Source organism: Anomalospiza imberbis, chromosome 18 (assembly GCF_031753505.1).
Source record: "Anomalospiza imberbis isolate Cuckoo-Finch-1a 21T00152 chromosome 18, ASM3175350v1, whole genome shotgun sequence".
NCBI lineage: Eukaryota > Metazoa > Chordata > Aves > Passeriformes > Viduidae > Anomalospiza > Anomalospiza imberbis.
In genome coordinates, this window is record NC_089698.1 from 8,128,274 (window position 1) to 8,150,415 (window position 22,142).

Genomic DNA, 22,142 nt, shown 5'->3' on the forward strand with positions numbered 1-22,142 from the left:
AATTCAGCTAGTGGCTATGATCAATAAACCATGTGCTAGTTGATTTTATCCTGCCTATCCATTTTTAAATATAATTCAAATGTTGATATTTATTATAATATAAGTCAGGTGTTTTGTCATATTCTTCTTCCTTCTTAATGGCAAATTAACGGCCAGTCTGGAACAGTACAAAAAAGCCACACTTGCAGAGTAAAGAAGATATATGCTTTGTTGAAACAGCAGGACACAAAACTCTGTGAGAGTATTTCCAGTAGGGCTTTTAGTGTAATTTCCCCATCATCTCTCTAGCTCTGGTGCTGGTAGCTGTAGTCTTGTAAAAACAGGAGAAAGGTGATAATCCTTTGGATTTACTTAGCTACACTTCAGAGTGCACCAAATCCAGCTTCCTAATCCAGTTCCCACAAGATGAGTTAGATGAGGCAAAAGCTAAAGATGAACAAGATAATAATTGGAACAGAAAAAGAAGCAAGGATATGTAGCATAGTTTGATAGAAAAATTACATGGAATCTGATACAGTCATATTTAGCAATGAGCAGAAAGTCACGGTACAAAGAGTGTTGATCTCTGAATTGTCCTCCCACCCCCCACAGGGAGGTGTCAGTCCAGCTAAGCCGTGACTGACACGTCTCAAGTGGCTGAAACCAGAGGTGTCAGTCATGACTTACACGGCCTGGCATCTCCCTGCTTCCCTGGGACTGGTGGCAAAGCTCCCAGGCAACCCACAGCCTCGGGCCTCGGGGCCACTGATGTCACGCTTGCACAGGCCTTCAGCGCTGCGCGGCTTCTCGTGCTGGAGTGCAGCAAGTGCTGCCGAAGCCCTCACGCTCCCTGAAGTCCTGATTGAGTTTGAACTCTGATTCAGTACAAACTCAAAGTAGCACAAACCTGGCACTTGGTGCTGCTGTGTCTGCTTTTCTACAGCTATGAACACAACATCGGGGTTCTCTCTTCCCTTTACCTCAAGAGACCTGCTGCGATCTTGGTTTGGGTGTTAGAAACCGACCAGGTTACAGAGAATCAGGGATTAAAGTTTACATGATGAATAAAAAAAACAACCAGCAATCCAGTGCAGAATGTAGAAATGACTCTCCTTTTCAGAGATGACAAGATGGACAAGGGGGAGAAAGAAGTGTCTGTCATTCAGCAAGGACAGCAAAGGATCCTGAAAGCTGAACAGTGTTTCCATTGTTTTAACACAAGCTCCGCTTCTCTACTGAAAGATCCAAATGACAAGAACACTGAGGGTTTCTTTCTCTTTGCTGTTTGTTTCCCTAGTAACAAATACACAAGCTGCACTGTTAGATACCATCCTTTCATCCTTTTCTCTTTCCATTTTTTTTTAAAGATAAAGACATGTCAAGGATGTAGTCACTGGTAGCAGGTTAAGGTTGCTTGTATGAATGAACCTCCAATACAGTGTGATGTACTTGAGGACACTGCATGTAGGCAGTGAAATAACTTTAAAAGCATGGAAGAAATGATGGAAGTAGTGATGCATCTCAATGTTTGCATCATTACTTCTTTTGCTTCTTTAGGATATGTTAAGTCTCAAAAGTTTGGAGACTTTAACCAAATTTTAAAAATCAATTGGTCTTAGAATTTCAAACTCTAGATTCTCTGTGTTAGCTGAAAGAAAACCACCGAAAGAAGGAAAGATTTTTTTAAATGTGTTTGCTATAAATGCAAGCTTAGTAATGAAAAACAAAAAATCTGATCTTATGTTCTCAGTTACTCACGTTTGTAACATTGTGTTCTCCAAAGTTCTCCAAGGAAAAGAAAAATGCATCTTTTCTATTGGGACATGGTAGCAACTGGTCTAAATACTGTAATGTAGAAATAACTGACAAAATTAACATCAAACTTCTGATTATATAATATGAAAATACAACATTATGCATTAATTGTAAACCAGCTTGTTGCTAGGACATAAGTTACACTGGTATTTGTCACAGTGTATTTTAGTTACTTGTCTGGAACTGTCTGTGTAGGGAGGTATTTCAGGTGAACAAATAAATTCCTTTCATTTGGGATGCTTTCTGAAATCAGTACTACTATTAAATTGTACCACTTATGCCAACATAAAACCTGCAAACCCTGAAAAGATGCAGAGAAGCTGCATCTCCAGTGGATCAGGGAATACAAAGGGATGTGATCAGCTGTCCTGAAACACTTTGATGTCTCAAGCTTTCATCAAGTAGAGAATAGGAAAAGGAATTTGTTTGGGGGCTATGAATCAAACAAATCTGTATCATGATTTTTATGTGATGTAGACATCTGCTCATATACATATAAATGGATGTGATGTGGAAAAAAGTCAGAATCACCCAGAGCTCCAGATACCTAATTTAGGAGAATATATGTTCTCTCTGTCAGAGGGCTGAAATACACCCCACTGGAGGGCAATTTGTCACCTGCAAAATCTGAATTGCTCCGTTAATGCCCACCATTACTATGGAAGATCTACTTTATTTCTTGTGTGACTTTTGAAATAGCAAAACCAGATGTTAATTAAACTTCTCTAATATTCAGACTGACAGATATACAAGTGTCCTACCTAGAGCAGAGAGGTTCATCAGGGAATTAGCCAGTACACATGCCCTTCAAGCATCAGCATGCTTTAGTTGCTAGGTTAAATTTTATTAACTTTTCCCCCTGAATTTGGTTTTTTTTTTAAATAATTTAGTATCAACTTTCAGTAGAATGTCTAGACCTTTCTCTACATGATAACAGAAAGTTGAGTTTTGTTTTATACTTCCTTTAGTCTTTAAACAAAAATATAAGGCCCACAGAAGAATCATCATGCTATAAGCACAGTAATGAAAATGGTGATCATAAGAATGAGTGCCAGCTGTATTTATTGTTGAAATGTGTTTTTTGTACTAACCAAGCTGTGGACAGATGAAGTTTTGTCTGTCCTCAAAAGCAGAGGCAATTTCAGGGACTGTGATCAGGCTGTGTAAGTGGGGAAACCTGGCTGTGTCTCCGTTTCCTTACGGCTTTGGTTGTTGGCTTTGTGAAAGTCTGTCAAGATACTCAAGAGCAGAACAGACAATTGCAGTGTGTAAATACCTGTGTGTATCTCTAAAACTTACAACACTGTTTTTCTAATGAGAGAATTTGTAATTGTTCCATTTGTGTTTATATCTGGCACAATCCATTACAACCTCTGGAACAGCAGGACACACAGATCCTGTCTGTTAGTTCTGTAACTTCCCCCTCATCTCTGAAAAAGAAGCAGTAGTTCTTTGAAACTATCTCAAGCTCCCTTGCAAGGGGTGATGTCTAGATCATCTCCAGAGACTGAAAAGATAGAACTGTTCCAGCTCCTCCCTGACAGTGGCTGTGTGATTCTGAATGCAGGGAGGGCTGGAGGCTGTAGACAAGGCTCAAAACATTGAGATTGTAGACAAGGAGCAGACAGCACTTCACCAGGAGACTGGAAACAGCATCATCAGTTTTCCAGCTGTTCACTCCTGGTAAGTAAATTACACAGTACAGTGGAATATTTAGCATGCAAACAGGAGTGACAACGCAGTAAACCAGCACACCACCACCTAGAAACTAATTGCACTTGATGAGTATCATAGCATTTAAATCACAAAATCAGATGCTAGCATGGATTTTCTGCATTGAGCAGAAGAGAAAGCAGATGATATGTTTTTCTGAGGGAACAGGAAAAGGTAGTAGAATAAAGAGAACTACATAAGCTTTTCAATGTATACATACATGTTAAAAACTCCACCCTAATGTAGGATTGTCATATATTTCATGCAGCTATCAACTCCCTGGCTGACTGTTGGCCAGCTGTTGCTTATCTGGGAAGTTAAATTTGTGTTTTGTGAGCCATAGAAAAGCAGAGATTAAATTTCTGTTGATATGTGTTTTGTAGAAACACATTCTGCATATGCTTGCCTATATATGCAAAACAGTTGGCTAGAGGCAGGGATTCAAGCTTTTTCTGTGTTGGGATTGTTCAGTTTCCTTTTTTTTCCTTTCTTCTAAGAGATGTGTTTCTCATCTTAAAATCCAGACTTATATTTCCATCTTTATTTCCTATCCTGCCCAGATTAGGGCATCCAGCACAAGCATATTCTGTCATTTCACAGATAAATAGAGCCAGAGGATTATTGTAATCATGTGGTACAACTCACTGTGGGACAGAAGCCATGTGACTGCTGATATTACTTGTCATTTAAACCAGAACATCCCTTAGGGAAACATGCCTTAGAACATCCTGTCTCCACAAATTGTTAATTCCTTGTTCCAGTCATTAATTACTCTCATTGACAGGTATATATATATTATTTCTCCCTTGAATGTATTTAATTTTACCTTTCAGCTGCTGTTTCCTCTGTCTCTGTAAGATGGAGGAGACTGTAGGAGTCACTACAGACATGAAAGCATCCTTTTAAGTAACAGCATTTGATAAAACACATTTTTCAATTTCTCAGTTGTTTCTCTATCTCTTCTCAGATCCTTTTCCACGGTATCAAATGATTTCTTGAGCTGTGGATTCCAGCAGTGGATTCAAGCATGGGACTGTCCTTCTCCTGTTCAGTCAGTCAGATGATCATATCTATCTGTGCAATTAATTGCCAGTTCAACTGATTCTTTATTGGGATCCCCAAAGGCATTTCAGAATTGCTGTTCCCACTTCAAAACCAGCAGTATCTTATTAGAGGGGCAAGCAACCCCAAAGTTAGTTAACTGATGGTAAAAATCTTTTCAACTTGTTAGTGTTTTCTCATGAATCAGGCTGGACATACTATACAAATTAAAAGCTTGGCCACATTCAGAAGGCATCTGCTATCAGGAATGACCAGCAGGTTATCTGGAGTTTTTCACAGAAGGTGAATGTAATTTTGTTTCAGAGGTGAATTACAGATTTCCATAGCAAAGCAATACTCTAGGAAAATTAAATTGGAACCAATTTTGATTAGGATTGACTTCCTGTGGTAGCCAGCCTATTGTATACAGGGCAAAATGCAACAGGGCATCAAATTATTCTCTGGAATTATATGAAGACAGATACTAAAGTGCTGATTATTTTTGCAATGTTGAGATAAATATACAAAGTAAAGAGTAATGTTGGCCATGGAAATTTTCTGAGAAGGACAAAAATAAAAGCTTTTATTGTAAATAATATGAGTCTAGTGTAACTTTGAATCTGAAGGAGACTGAAGAGAAGAACAGGAATAACAAGAAAAAACAGATGTTCTGTGACTATCAGAGCACAGGGTTATACACTGTAACTTGACACTTGACACATTCTTTTTAGTAACTTATCTAAAAAGTGTCTGCAAAGATTGCTGGAAGGAGAACATACAAAGCAACCCCTGTCTTCCTGCTCTTCACACTGGGGCTTTTAAATTCACTGTGGCAACTGCTAGAGCTGTCTCTGCTGATTTATTACTTGTATTGGTACACCTGATTCTGTAAGATTAACTCAAAGGCTTTATTTGCCACCCTGTAATCTTCCCCTCCTGTTAATCTTTCCTCCTTTTTTTCCCTTAGGTAATTTAATTCTGTAAACCCCTGGAGAATGCAACTGAGTCTAAAGACTAGTTTTATTTAGATTCAAGAAAAAGCATCACTGATTTTTATGTTTTGTAATCAGATTACCTGTACATTTCATCTGTAGGTTGGAACAAGCTATATGTGATATATGTACCTTATATACTAGATATTTCTGATTTTTGTTTTCTCCAGTGGATTTTTATTTTTTTCCAAGGCTATCTCAGTAACTGAGAAGTGAACAATCCTATTAAAACTGCTGAAGGATTTAGAGAAAAAACAGCCTAACACTTTGTCCCACTGGGAAGGTGTGCCTGGTACTGTACTGGCTCCATCTTGTGGCTGAACCTGCACTGATGCTTTAAAACCGGCTGACCCTTCTTGCCATCATTCTTACATAAATATTGATAAATAAGTGTGTGAGCTTCCTTTATAACTTTTAGGACAGATGGCTCAAATTTTTCTGGTAATAGAGAAACACAGAAACAGGTTGAAGACAAGATTGCCCAAGCAAGCATTGCCCAGTTCCCTGTGTAGCAATGTCAGTGAGTGTTTGGTTACATTCTCCTGCCTACTGTCAGAGGAGCCTCAGCTAGGCAGAGGGAGAACAAGCAAATACCAGCACTTTTTGATTCCAACCTGCACTAATGTTGCTGTTCATTATTAACTTGCTGTGGCCAGTAAAGCAATTTGCCATTTACCTCCAAGAGTGGCCTCGAGTTTCTACCAAAACATAAACACAGATCAGGGTAGTTTATTTTGGCAGCATTCTTTTTTTCTAAAACAAATATTTTTTCAAGTGGTTGTCATTAAACAAAATGCTAGCATTTGAACGGAAGGAAAAAGCAGATACCTTTCAATTAACCTTTTCCTACCATCCCCGAACTGTGTTCAGTAAGTGCCTTGATTTGACTGCTCAACCACCCAAACATGAACTGAGCATAGGAAAGGACAAAACACACAGCAGGAATTACAGAAGGCTGCCAACACCCCAGTTCACTGACCACATGGCTCAGCTAGTGCCTGCTTCATGTCCCAGTTATGTAAGCTCATGTTTTGGTGTATAGCACAACTAGGTGTTTTCTTCAGACTGCAGAAAAGTAAATAGTTCACTTTTAGCACCTTCAGTGTTGGCAGCAGGAAGCCAGTGAGCTGCCAGGGCATGCTGGATGTTCTGCTCTGTTGTGTATCAGCTTGTGTGTCACAGGATAGAGCTTCTAACAGGCACAGTAGAAATGGCATTCATCTCTAAAGATATTGCCACAGTTGCAAGATTGCAGAGATCAAGAGAATACAAATTACGATTGCAGAAACTGGTAGAAGGTTGGTTACTGGGTATGAGGCAGGATAAGACTGGCTGCACCCATATTTTGGCAGTGTTAATATGAAAGACATGTCCCCTGATCCATATGATGTGAAAACAATCCTGTTTCCAAGGAGTCACAAGCCCCAGCAGAAAAGTATCTCTTGCTGTGTCATACAGAGCATCCATGATATCCAGGCTTGAGTGATAAAGCAGCTTCACCTTGTAATGTAGCTGCCAATCTGGAAAACATTCTATATCTAAAATTCCATTTTGTATCCCCTGCAGACATGCTCAGAAATCTAAAAATAAGTACAGATTTGCAAGACTGCCACAGTGAGTTAATAATGTCAAAGTCTCACTCTCTCTGCTGCACTTCATACCCATTGCATAAAGCAAATCCGCTCAGAGTTGCACTACAGTTTTATGTGAAGGTTTCCTTGCTAGATTTCGTACCAAGAAAAAAATCTTTGCATTAAGTTTGTCGCATGGTCAGGATGCACTCTGCACACAGTACATACCTACTGTGCTGTGCCATACAGCTGCTGAATGCTCTCTCTGCTCTGCTCTGGTACTGACATGTCTGTCAGAATGTTTGCTGAGCCTGGCACAGGGACTGCTGCAGCTTGCGGCCCAGGGAGGCAGCGCAGGAGAGGAACGGCCAGGCTGCTGCAACCACAGCATGATCAGTGCTTGAAATGACTGGAACAAGGGTGGGAGGAAGCCATAAAAGACTCTCTTACATCTGCTCGAGACAGCAGCATCGAGCACTACACATAAAATGTGTATCATAGAATGTAATAACAATTACTTAAAATAAAAGCAGAGGTAATGCTGCTGCTTCGTGTTCTGCAGTGTGCCAGGTTAGAAGGTTATTTTCTGGTAACAGAGGGGTGAAATGCAAATACTGCAACACCACCTCAGCTGGTATCTAAGCTCTAGAGAGGCCAGCACTCAGGTGGATCTTAGCCACACCAGCTGGGGGTTACAGCCTTCAACATCCTTCTCATATATTATCCTTCATCCATATATTCCAGAAAAGTAGTGCCAATGTTGGCATACCATGCAAAGAAACTGTCACAGGTGCCTTTGTCCTGTGCTTTTCTGAAACCCACTTTGCATCCCAGGTTTTGTTTTTGTATCCTTGAGAAGACCCTGTTCTGCCAGAAATAGCCACATTTCAGTGCCTTTCTGGGGTATCTCAAACTTTTAGGTTCTAAAAAAAAGTCACCTGAGACCCCTGGATGGCTCAGGGGGCACAGGACACAACCAAACCAGCTGCTCTGGCAGGAGCACACAAGCACAAGTCAACATAACTCACATTTGCTCAGGAAACTGATACTTGCTCTTGTGTGAGCTAAAGAATTACAGGGCAGAGCAGACAGCATTAACTGTGTGAGCAGGGTGCAAAGCAGGGCATGGAGGCTGACAGAAAACCTATTGGAACCAGCAAAATCCCCTGAGTATCAGTATCCAGAAACTTCCTGTAAGACACTTTGCTGCTGCTACAAACAAGATTCTGCAACCCCTTGGATATTGTTACAAGAGAGAAATGTGTCATCTTAGCTGGGGGTATAAAAGACACCCACAGGCTGGTGAAGTTACTTTTTCATGTTACAAGCTATAATACTGTTCTCTCAGTCCTCTATCTTGAATTGCTCTTTTGATACTTCTGCCAGGATGTATGGAATGGGTGGATGGGAACAGAGATGAGAAGAACAGATTGTACAAAGTTTGACAATCATAACTAGCATAATCATAATCATTAATATTCATATTAAGCTCCCAATGCCTCACCTTGCTTCTGTGCTTCATTCCCTAGCACGCTGGTGTGCTTTTTTCGTAGGTGGTTGGAATTGCTTGGACCCACACCAGAAATGGGGAAAAAACCGGAATGATCAAATCAATCCCACACAAAAAAAATTGTCTTTAATTCCTCATTACTACTGCCTTGACCAGTCATACTGTACACCCACTGTGAGACTCAGACTGCTTTAAAATAATACAACTAAACAATGAAACCCAAAACAAAAAGAACCCCCAAACCTACCACATAAAAATAGAAATTATTCATTTACAGTTTCAGAGATACGTTTGTGTTGTGCCCTGTCACTAGGTTAGCCTTTGACAAACACTGGAGCTCTAAATCTAGAAGACTTATATGATATTTTTCTAGACAGTCTGGTTATTATTATAAATTCTGCTGTTTAATGGTCGCGGTTGCCTGCCGTCAGCAGTTTTTATTTGTATACGGCAGTTCATGGCAGCTTTCCCTCAGCAGAGGGCACGAGCACAGCCGTGGCCATCCCGACAGCTCTGCAGGACCGGGCTAGGCAGGAGCGCTTTGCAGCACAGAGCTCTGAGCTACGGCTACGCTTTCTCATTTCCTCCAGAGCTTTTATTTGGATTTTAACGGAGGCAAGGTTTCTACTACGAGGCTGAATAAAAAGTGTCATTACATCATTTCTAGGGCTGGTTTTGTCTCTGTTATTTTTGCTTTCTGGAGACTAGATCAACATTGCTGAAAAATGTGACCCACAGACAAAATGAATAGCAAACATTACACAAAAGTGGTTTGATTTGTAGAAAGTATGTGTAAAATCCAATCTCTGAAACGTGCAAGGTGGTACAAGATTGAAAGATCAGCCCGGGAGCAAGAACAGCACAAACTGTGGTGGTGCCAGGAAGGGCAGCCTGTGCAGCAAGGAGGGGCTCAGCCTCTGCATCTCTGTGGCAGCTGTAGGCTCTGTACAAACGGGGATCATCCTTCCCTGCCGATGTCTTCCAGTCAAAAGAGAAAAAATATGTGAGGGGTAGCCCCCTTTATACCCTACACCAACGTGACTGAAGTAGGGGTGAAAGTGATTAAAGCATAAATTCCATGCCTAAATCTGTCTTGATCACTGTATTTCTTAAAAACAGCAACATTTAACTGTTTAAGTATGAACTTCATATATATATATAAAACTTATATAGAACTTATATAAGTATGAACTAAAGATCTACTTCTCCCCTCCCCTGAGCAGGTCCTCTTCAGCCCCATGCACCTCGGAGGTGTCCCGGTCACCACATCCGCACTGTCAGTGGGCATTGGGCCGGGTGACCTTCAGAGGTTCCTTCCAACAGGATTTTTCTATGGCTGCCTTCAGGAGCTTGGCTACATTTGACAACAGCTACATCTAATGGCACCGAATTACAAAAGTTCTTGAGATGGACTGCCTGTTATCCAGGAAGGCCAGGCATTCATCTGACCTCAGCACAGCCTTTAAAGTGTAAGAGGACTAAACAGAAGAGTAAAGAAAATAAAATATTGCACAAGACAACAAATGGAAACAAAATTATTGCAAGAAGATACCAGGCAGGACACTTCTGGTGGTGCCCATTACTTCTAGAGGGAGACAGGGTACTGGGTGAATCCAGTTTTGGGGCTGGTTTAAGAAAGCCAACATGGCACTGGAAAACCCACCCAGCAGTAATGTAGCAGCTGCTGATCAGCAAGCCCTGGAAGGTGACAGCCCGTGGTGCAGTCTCCAGCAGGGTACAGGAATTGTGCTCATAGGAAGAACTGTTTCCATCAAGCTTTTCAGCAATCAGTTAGCTCTTCACTGCCTGAGCAGGTGCAAAGGGTTTACAGATGTATTTATTATTCCTAAACAGGCCAAAGAGTAGTTTTTAATTTTTACTAGTTTACCTGAAGATTATTTTATTCCAGGGCATGAAAGGCTTCAAGCACCCTGCTCCAAAATCTAGCACAGTTAGCAAGCAAGAGCAAGACAGATCACTGAAAGGCAATCACACTTCTTTTCACAGTGAAAATTACCAAATATTCAAATGATTCATACATTCAAGTAAAACCAAAATATACACATGCAAAATTTCAGTAATTAAACACAAACATGTCATCATGAATCCATTCTCAGTGCAAGTGAATGCCAAGACAATTCCTGAATATCCTGAAATGAGCACCTTAAGAGCTGAAATAGATTCATCTGCTTAATTAATTACTACCTTTGTTGGATGAGGAGTGTGGCAATTTGCAGATAGCAATATTTATACAAATAATGCCACGGGCTTCATTGCTACTGCCCACCTCTCTACCCACCAAACCCACCTGGATTCTAATCACCACCTTCAGACAACCCCTGTTGCACACACAGATTTCATTCATTCAAGCACATTGATCTGGAGATATTTTTGCTTCCTAGTCCCTTTTTTTCCCCCAAGATTTAATTCAATAGCTGTTACAGACATGGCATTTTATTTTGAGAAGGATTGTATTTGTATTTATTCTTCGAGCTAAGTGTTTTGTTTAATATGCTTGTTGTAAATAAACTCTATTACCCCTTGTGGTAAAAGGCCACAAGTTCCTGCTTTGAGAAACTGTTAAGTGAAATTGTTTCCAGATAAATGTTTCCATGTGGTATTTGCCTCTTAATTCACTTAAATACCTTTGAAAGACTTAGGCTCCCAAAGATCGTACGTAGCAGTTGCAGGGAAGGAGGTTTAAAGGGAAGAAAACAGTGAAGAATTACAGAAGCAGTTAAAAGTTGGGAAGCAGAAATACTGTCATCTCCAAAAAGTGAATTTTTCCCTGCATACATGAAAAACAGCTGACTGGAGCCTCAAGTAGTTGGGAGTTACAAGCTGCTTCTCTCTTCAGCACTGCAGAAAATTCAGCCATTTGAATATTTCCTGAAAGTATTTCATATTCACCCCCCAAAGAAAAGTCATGAAACCCCTTAAATTTTACCTGCTGCTGCACTGCCCAATGCCATGCCTTCCACAGCACATGGACACAAGCATTCATGAGGGCACATTGTTCTGAAGGGCTTCACACCTGGCTGCCCACTCCACCTCCTCAGGACCGATTTCTAGGAGAGGGAGCACTGCTCCTGAGCACATCTCCCAGCTCCTGGCATTCCTGCTGTCCCTCTGCTCCAGCCCAGCCACGCAGCCTCTGCTGCTCCGCTGCCAGCCTCGCCACCTAGAGAGAGCGCAGCATCTGGATTTTGAACTAAAGCACAGCACTTGGTGTTCTCCACACGGGTCAGGCCTCTTCCACTCTTCCGCCCCTCTCTCCTTGGATAGGAAACACACCAACAGGCTCCAAGGACACAACGCCCAGCAACAGCTTCCTCATCAGCTTCCCACTGTAAATAATCCTGTGTTCTGTACTTGCTATACAAATGGTTAGAGGTATTTACAGAAAACGGTATTAATTGCTCCACTGACAATCAGTCTGACAGAAGGGTTGATTTGCTGTCAGCTGGCAAATACTGTGGCAACATTCCTGCCTAGGAATAAATGCTGTCAATGCTAGAGTTACCTGGAACTTGTTAATAGGACCAGATTGCTGTGGAGGCTGGTCAGCAAAAGGTTCCTCATACAAAGCACAGGCAGAGCCTTTACAAAGCCCAAGTGATCCTCCAGGGAAGTGCAGTGAGGATTGACAGCTAAGGCAGTGTCACACGTGTACAGAGCAGCACCACAAATAACTTGACTGTGCGTTTACAGTAATTTTATTTACAAGTTACCACAACACCTGTAGTACTACAGTTTTTATAACACCATTAGCAGTAAAGTAAGTCACATCTAAGAAGAGTAGGAGGCAGCAGAGAAAAATGTGCACAGAGAATGCAGAAAGGCTATTTAGCTATAACTGAAAGTAGGTATTTTTCTACAGACTTAGACAGTGAGAAGGAATATATGTTGAGAAGAACAAGCTCTTCAGCCCTCTTATTTCTACAGCATGAATTTTTTTGTACAGTGACAATTTAGTATAATGAGTACTACACTAGCAGTCAACTGCAAGTGATAGGGAGAAAACTGTTTTATTATCTTGCCCTTTTGAGCACCCAGAAATGAAACCCAAAGCTTCCCTTTGAACGGAGTTATCCAGGGCTGGTTTACTTGCAGAGCCAGTAGTGCAGAATTGCTACTGGGGGGTAGGAGAGAGCAGTACTTATCACTAGAGTTCCCAAGCATTGCATATTGCCTGTGAGGTCTTATCTGGTCTTAAGTAGTTGGTGAGCAAAGCCAGTTGCAGCATTCCACAAGTCTTTTTACAGTGCCATGCTCTAAAGCTGAGTACAGTTTAGCAGAATCCCAAAATCAAGCAGAGAAAAAAAGCCCTTCTTATCTCTTATCATCATTGGCTCTAATGATGCTGGTGTTGAGCCTGGGCCTTTCTCAAGAGGAACAATGTGGAGGAGCAACTCTGGAGAAACACTCTACACTTAGATGTATTCTGATGACAAGACTCAGAAGAAAATAAGCTTAATGCAGCACCAGGTGCAACCCTTTTCTGCTTCAAAGTACAGCAACAGCTTCCAGAAAGCAAACAAGTGTTATCCAGGACCTGGTTTTCCCCTAGACGTCTTTAATAGCCTGGAGCGACTGTCAGCGCACACAATCCATGCTAGTGGCTGCAAAGACAATGAAAACACAAGCTGCACAGTAATAATTATTTCCACTACTAACTACACACAGGATATATTGCTTTTGGTACAATGCCATTTATTGTCACAAGAAGAAAACCAGTGATTAAGTTGAGCACATGAATTATGCAGACCTTTGCCATGCTGGAACAGCATATTTTACTTACAGAAATGTCACCAACTCAGCTGTAAAAACAGCTTAACACAGTTCCTCCAAAATACCAAACATATCCTCAAATCCAAATTTATATTACATTTAGCTACAACAGAATGATTAAGAAATGGTTTTATTTTCAATCCCCACTTTTGTCTGGAGTGCTGTGCTTATACTGCATGAAGGCAAACAGAATCAAAACACAGCTACAGTGACAGCCACAACACCCACTGAAATATTTCTGAGTGGGCAAACTGGCCTGCAAGTTTGTGTCCCCTCCACACCTGTGCAAACCTACTCAGAAAGCCTGAAAATGTATATATACAAAAACTAACAAAAAGTTTTTTAAAACACAGAATGCATTAAAAAGTTTGAACTCTTGCGTCTGTGGTGCCTCAACTATAAGTTAGAATATCTGTGAGTTTTAATACTTCCAGGAACAAAGAAAGGATTTCCTTTGCAGTACTAGCTATCAAAATAAAAGGTGACCAAGGAGAAAGGCCTGACTAAAAAACCTTCCAGCTCTTTTGCAGTATCATCAGGTCAGTGAGTCTCAAGCCAAAATTCTGAATATTCAGCATTTTTGCATTTGCAATTTTAAGGCAGAAAAATTTGTTCACATCAAGTAATTTAGTCTGGGATGTTACAAAAAAATCACGAACAAACCAACAAAACCAAATAAACAAACAACCTTCCTAAAAGGTGCATCTCAAGTCTTTCAGTAATAGCAAATTAAAAAAAAATCTATGGCATTCTCTTACAGCTTTGTGGTTTTTTTTTTTTTTTTTTTTTTGCTAAAAAAGCCTGAATTTTCAGACACAGATCACACATCGCAGCTATAGAGATTAACGTCTTCCATTATTTCTAAGTTGTGTGTTCAAGGTCAGAATTAAACTTGCAAGGTGGAATAAGAGATCCCTGCAGTGCCAACACCCTGGCTGCTGCCATGCCAGGGCTGGCCCAGGACTGGAGCTGCCCTGCCTTATCTGGGTTTTCTCCCCAGAGCCAGGGCTCCAGGTCAGCTGCCTGTACCCAGGCCCAGCTCTGTGAAGCACAACTGTCCTTGGCTCAGCTGTACAGAGGCAAAAAATGAAAGAAGCAAATAAAAGCAGAGCTGTGAGGCTGCAGGACTTTACAAGCATGCAAGGTAAGGAAAAGTAAGAACAAAGGAGTGAAGTCATCAAGCCAGAGCGGACAAGGGACTTTGGAGGAAGATCCCAACATGGCAAGTGTAAACCCCTGAGGAAGAGCACTGTTGCTGGAAGAGGAACTCGGATCAAAGGTCAGCCTAGTGCAAGCAGCAAGGCACGGAGACGGAGGAGCAGTGCTGCAGGCAGCAGCCAACAGCCGAGCGCACACAAACCCACAGACTGGGAAGAGACATGAAAGTATTTTTATTACTATCTTTTTAGGTGAGAAAACACTGCAAACCCAAGACCCTGGCAAGGCATTTCTTGCTCTTTTCAGAGAAATCAGGAATGGAAGACTTCAAATCTCCTCTCTTCAGCCTTCACATAGGAACACAAGCTACCTCTGTACTAAGCTAGAAGGATCATACATTTCTCTACCACACTAATTAATCAGCTGGAAAGAGAAGGAACTTCAGGAAAAATGGGCTCTGTGTGTGTGCATGTTGAAAGGAAAACAAGAGGCAGCTTTAGAGAACTTGCAGGAAGTTTTCAGTATTCACAAGGTACATCAGTTTAACAGGATCAATAATCTGCTGTTTATCATCAGAATGCTCACAAATCCTATAGAATAGATATTTTTTGTAACAAGTGGAACTTGTTTACTCAGTTTAAACACAGAGAAAAGTAAATTTGCAATAGCAAGATGTGTTTAAAAAAAAGGGCAGAGTTTTAGAAAACACTTGAAGGAAAGTTGTCAGTGTCAATTTATAAATTACAGGGAAAAAGACAGAGGTGTTACAGAACAGTTCTCACATCCAACTCCCAAGATCAGGCTTCACACAAACAGCACGTGAGCAGGGCTGCCTTTCTGATGGGGATGTGAACACCTCTGCCATCAGGGTGGTGTTCAGCAGACACACTCAAGCTGCCTTTGGAAGCAGAGTTGAGGCTCTAGAACTCCTGAAGCTACCTGGACTTGTGTGGTGAGAATACACATAAGCAAGGTAACCACCAACACACCCAGCATATGTTCACGCGATCATGTTTGTGAGTCTTCTACATGCCTCAAATGTTTTTTATTTTTTAAGCTTTTCAGTGTTACATATATGCAATTTAGAAAGAATAACTGAAGATGAAACATACATAACACAGAATTATCTTTGGTCTGCAAAGTCCTAGGTCAGATTTCTACACAGTTTGATGCCATCAGACCTACATTAATCTCTTCCAATAAACACGGCTTGTCCTCAAAAGCAGCTCCTTGCCAGCCTTGCTGAGTATTTGAGTGCAGCATCTCCCCAGCACCTGGGGGTGCTCAGGGGAACCAGCACCCCGACCCACGTGCCCAACAGCTCAGGAGTGCCCACTACACCTGAAGTTTACAGATGGACAGCTTACAGCCACTGCTGGTGAAACACGGGAAATTTGTGTGGTATTTCAAACGAATCCCACTGAAACAAGGATCACAGCAATGTTAAGTCAATCAGGTATTTGTCAAAACCTTCCTGGAGCCAAGCAGCTGTGCAGCTGTACCTTGAAGTCCCTTCCTGAAATGCATGCTACGGTGAACACATCTTCTGCCAGGGGAACAGCCACAGCCAACAAAAATGTTAAGAACACACAGAAACATGGTGAAAATGAAATTCTGTATTATTCCTGGGGGAAAAAAAAAATCTGTACTCTGCAGTGAAAGCCAAGGAGGGGAAGGAGAGATGAATTTTTAGAAGCCAATCTCAGAGCTGTTACACACCTGCCGGTTATGGTTAAGCTTTCTTTAGTTTCAGGTCACATTTTTTGCCTTTTCATATTAAATAGAGAAGTTTTTAGCTGCCATTATCCAGCTATACCTTTTAAGAGTTCAATTCTTTGAAGAAGAATTAAAAGTCCATGACGGTGAAATGAACTTACTTGCACTGCTCCCAGAAATCCTACGTTTCAAATCCCTGGTCGGAAAACCACCTTTTTGTACTGAAATGAAAATGTTTGGTTTCTAAGGATTACACAAGTAAAAATTTTCAAGATTTCATGGTTTCATGGGAACAGTACAATATGAATACCCATATAAAGAGTGTCAGAAAAGCCCATGAACCATCAGGTAACACTGAAATTGATTTGCATCACTCAGTGGGTCAAGATTTCATAATTTTTCTCCCACCAAAGCTCATCTGTGTTTTTTTGGGTTTTTTTTTGGCTTCCCTAGTTTAATTCCAAGTTGGTACAGTTACACAAGGGGACACACACCTTGAGCAGTTACAGCTCTTGCCTGCAGGCTGCTCCCCGTGCACTTCCAAGGAGGGGCAGTTTTGGATCAGCCAATGGACCAGCTCAGGCCAAAGCAAAGTCCCAGTCGTTCTAGATATGCACGGAACTATGCTGGTTTGGTAATACAGGGACACAATTTAATGATTTTCTTTGCATTTGTTTTTACAAGATTCAGATGCCAAAAACAAAACAGAACATTAAGTTACCTGATTTAAAAAAGAAAATCACAAACGTTTACAACATCAAAAGAATAAGACGAAATATAAACCTTTGCTACTTACAATTGATCTATACAGATTAACCAAATCACAAATCTGTCACAATATAAATGTTTAATTGTTACAATGAATAGGAACATACAGAAAATGATTTATTTATTTTTTATAAAATCTTCCTTTGCTTTTTTATTTTAAACTTACCATTAACTAAATTAGCTATGCAGGACTTGTGGGGTACATGACTAAGAAGGCACCAACAGTACAAAGCAAAGACAAAGCAGTTTGAGTATTTTAAGAGTGCTCTACACTGATACAACACGAGAAAAGGCAACAATAGTAAGTAAACCAGCTGCAACCATTAGAATTTTGTTCTAGATTTACACATGTAGTCCAACTTTTACATTTCTGCCGATGTATCACTTGGTTTGATCACAGCACATGCTACAAAAACCACTGTAAGCTTCACTTTACTAATGTGCACTTTTCACTAATTTAGTGTCTTGATTTCAATTGTTAACTAAACCATTTTGAACCACAAATGTATTTAAAACTTAGTAAAAGGATTGTTTGGACTTTTTAGTTTAAACCACTGCATTTACAAAAATATTTCCCCTAAAATCTGGGATTGCTTGAAGACATTGCTGTACAAATATAAAAGTACTATGCAAGGGACCAAATTCATAAGTATATGGTGTGTATGTATAGACCTATATTTATACCATATCACTGTGCTGTAACAACACAATAAATTTATCAATAACCAAGGACTATATAAACTACACTAACATAAGCAATATATATTAATAAAGTTTAAATCTATAGTACAGTTGCTCAGCAAACAACTTTGACATGGTATAAATATATCGTAGCATATTACAGTGGGCAGCAACAACAGGTTTTTCTTTCTCTCATTCTGCAAGGAAAGCCCTGCTCAGCTCCTCAGGTTTTGTTTGGCCACTGCCAAGTTCTGTCCCCACTGCTGTTCCCGGAAGCTCCCGGCACACGCGGCCCAGCTCTGGTGTCACAGGGGTGAGGAAGAGTCTGGCCACAGGCAGGACAGCAGAGTCAGAGGCTTGTTTGCCAAAGTATCCATGAGAATTTTGTGTTTGCATATTTTTCTTCAGCTGTAAGGTTGGAATGTTTTTGACAGTGAACTGTTTACATTCCTTATTCCCAAAGCATCTTTACCATGAAATATGCATGCTACTTCGATTAAGAGTTGCTGTTCTCTGCTCTAAAATATAAAAACTGCATAAAGAAAAGAACCCAATGTAAAATGATGAAATAACTGACCTAACACAGTGTTGTTAGAGGCACCTTCTTTAAATTATTTTTAAAATCTGACCAAAAAAAAATATCGTGCTTCAGCATTTGACGCATCAACAAATTCAACCCAACAATGTTTACTGAATTCAGTAAAAGACTGATGAATGTGGTTATGGATCCTGATGGATGCCAATTGGATTCAGCAAAAGTAGCTAAGGAAGAAAGCCCAAAAGCACCAGACATTAGGTAAAGCAAACCCTCGGCTTCTCACTCAGAGAGACGGGATGCAAGGGTAAGTCTACACGTCCCCAAACATCCCAAATTAAAGACAGTATTAAAAAAAAAAGAATTGGGAAAGAGAAGGGTGAAGCTGCCAAAGTTCTTCCTTAATAAATTAAAACTGAGGTGTTACAAACTAATTTCAGTAACAGTCATCTTTCCAACCATGCCAAAAATGATTCCTGTTGTAATGATGATCACGCAAGTAGCAGAGATTCTAGAACTACTTCAACTTTTCAAAACTGAGTGAGAAAAGTATTTTGGTAAAGATGTGTAGAAAGGTCAAGAGAAATTTCTACACTGGTATCAACAGTCAAGTGCATATTTCTTCTACAGAAATGTTTTTAGCATAGGTTCCATACCACGATTCCATGATCACTTGTGCAGTGTCCTGACAATGCTCTGAATTTGTTCCCCACATCAGAGATTTATGTACCAAAGGAACTTCCTAGTAGAAAATGCCCTTTAATGATGAACCCTTGCTTATTAAAAATTAGTTTTGGCAGATTAACACTTAAACTATAGGAAAAAAAAATTGAAATGGAATCTTGTAAGCACCCTTATCTACTGGAGTCTAAGTTAATGGCTTTCTAGATTTCTCTGAAGAGCAGACTAAATGGGATGAGGAAGCCTGGAGTTATTAACCAGACAGCATCCTTATGTACTACAGTAGCAATTGAACCTGATTTCCATTCAAAGACATTACCCAAGAGGAAACCAAAAACTAATTCTTAATGTTAATGTGAAGATATAAGATTTAAATTTATTTCCAGGAATTACAAGTGCATTTTGTTCATATTAGCAAGCAGTCTTTATACAATCCATTCTTCACTGCTGCCAAAATAAAATGAGAAAAAGACAGCAGAGGTATGAAAAGCTAAAAATAGAACTATTTTTCCTAAGTTATTTGTTGAATAGCATTTCAGTTGAACACAACTCAGAGGTAACAATAGATTATTTTTTTTTCTCAATCATAGGCATGTGGCACTTAGACAATCATCTTTGCACAGAAAGCTTTAACAGTCATGCGAGGGCACAGTAATTATTTTAAACAAGGCAAATTTCTCACCACAGAGAGCAGTGGGGAAAGAAAAGGAGGCACTGCACTGGAACATAACACCTAGTAAACTCCACATTATACAATTTCAGTAACAAATACTTGAAAAGATCATTAAAAGGTATACAATTTTAAATGTTACTTAGTGCTAGCTTTGTTTGGTTGTCCTAACTCAGCATTATCAGAAAAGTTTGATAGTACTTGACAACAGAACAGTACTTCATGTCACGAGCTCATGGAGGCTTGATTACAAATCACCATAGTGTAGGTTGCAAGAAATGAACTTGAGATGCTGACATGCTGTAGGAGCAAAAGTAAAATCAAACTTTCTCATTTGAAGATGCAGTGTTCCTCTCTGCAAGAATCTGAATGTCAGTGATTAGATTCAAATGTCAAAACTATCAATCCTCATTTGAAGCATTTCACTGGTATGCAGGATGTAGACTGAGTTAATTAACATCGTATTCTGATTTCTTGCTTGCCACCAGATACGGCTGCCTTGCCCAGGAAAAGCACTGGCCATGGGGTCATGGTGCCATCGTGGTCTGTGTTAACCCTTCCAGCACTCAGGGAGCAAAGAGCAGCTGCAGCTGCCACCTTGCCTTTGCACAGGCCGTACAAACACTACTGCATGGTAGGAACTTTGGGAGTACTATGCCTCCAACGTGGGTAAACTTTAAATGATCTCTCTTAGGAAAAGCAGGGAGAAAAAGGTACAAATTTTGTCAATACATGGAAAAATGTTATTAGATGAATTCAGTTAAATTGGGCTCCTATGTGGCTCTTACACTGGATAGAATACCTGTATGTACAGCACAGGACACCCAAACAAGTGCATAAGCAAGATTAACATGAACACAACTTATGCTGCAATCCATAGCATAACGGTACACTCTGCCGGATGCTAACCAACCATTTCTATTTAAAAAAGGACGTGCAAAAAAAAATCTGGGATGTCACTGACTTAAAGTGCCCTGAATAGTAGCTTTTCTAAAAAAAAAAAAAAATGCCAGCGACTTCAGTAAAGTCAGAAAAACACAGTTCATGGTGTAAACGTCTTACAGGTTAATGAATTATCTTCTTGGATATTGATCCAGGAGTGAAAGGAACCACTGCATCTTTCAAACCAGAAAGCAAGCAGTTAAAACACGGCCAGCAGTAGGTGCACGTACAGTACAGTACTGCAACAGGTCAACAATGGGCATTACGCATAGGAGTGTCAATTACAATTCTTCAGGCTTAAAAGATTCATTGAAAGCATGAAAAGCCAAAACTACCAGGAACCGCCCTCCTGAATGGCTCAAAGGAGTTAGTGGATAAGCTGAGAGAGGCCACAAGACATGACCAACAATAAAGAACTGGGAAGAGGAACAGCAACATTTGAGCATGCCCAGTCCTTTAAGTCCTTGTCCTACAAGAGAGCAGAGACATATTTCAGTGAAGGAAGTTTAACATCACCTTTTAAAACAAGCCCTTTCCTATTTCTGTGTTCTGTGCACGCTGTGTTTACCATCAGCCAGAGCCAGAAGGATCTACAGATGTTAAAAAAGAATTCAGAGACAGTGGATCTTGGGGCATTCAATTTTAAACTATTAATTCTTCAAAAGATTAGGAAGATTAAACATAACTAATCAATGAAGTACATTGTTTGTCTAAATCAAAAATCTGTTCTTTTCATACTGCTTCTCAGTTCCACAACCCACAGCTCAGGGAACGCTGAATCTTGAGGAACAGCCCAGTGAGAAGAGCTGGCTGATCAAGCCCAGGGGGAGTGTGCAGGAGAACAGGAATGCACAGCAGGACACTGTTACTGTGCATTTGAAGCCAACTCCTGGGGACTGGCCCTCACGAGGATGTTAAGCAGCTATGTTTAAACCGTTGTGCTATGGCATAGCTGGCAATCCTAACCACAAATGACTCGGACAAATTACCAGCATATCCTTATCAAGCTAAGTACAGTATTTCAATTTCAGTATTCTGCTGGCCAAATCAACTCTGCATAGTAGCATTTGAAGGTAACATTTTTATCAAAAAAGAAATTTCTGCTAGCAATGGATTACTGATATCTTTATCCCTAATCCTTTTATCCCTTAATCCCTAATACAACCTAGGTAAGTATGGTCTGAGCAAAGAGGCAAGCGAGAGATCACCAACTATGATTTACCACATCAGTAACCACTCACTGTCCTTCCTTGAGACTACAGCCTATTAGGAACAGGCTTCATCTTGTTCCTAAAAATTTCTGTAACTTTATTCCACCATGTGTACATGCACAGCTGTGCCCTCACACAGAAAACATGGGTGGGACATTAACACCAGTCAGTTACTGTGTCCCAGGTCTGCTTATTAACAATGCCAACGAATAGAACCAGTGTGTGAACCTTAGATTTCCCTACCTTTTAATTATTACAACAGTTCCAGTATCACCTAGCAAGCTTAAATAAACAAAACACAGTATTTGTAAAAATTGAAATTTGTTCACTTATGAGCTTCTATGCATCTAAATATTCAAGCCAGTGGC

General features: G+C 40.3%; 1 protein-coding gene across 1 annotated transcript in view; it reads right to left on the reverse strand.

Annotated features, from left to right (window-relative positions):
• Nucleotides 1–16,916: 16,916 nt before the first annotated feature.
• MAPK1 (mitogen-activated protein kinase 1) overlaps nucleotides 16,917–22,142 on the reverse strand; it is a 33,827-nt gene continuing 28,601 nt past the window's right edge. Inside the window, exon 9 of the mRNA XM_068208849.1 lies at nucleotides 16,917–21,032. The gene's annotated coding sequence lies outside the window, so the exon portion shown is untranslated. The remainder of the gene's footprint in view (nucleotides 21,033–22,142) is intronic.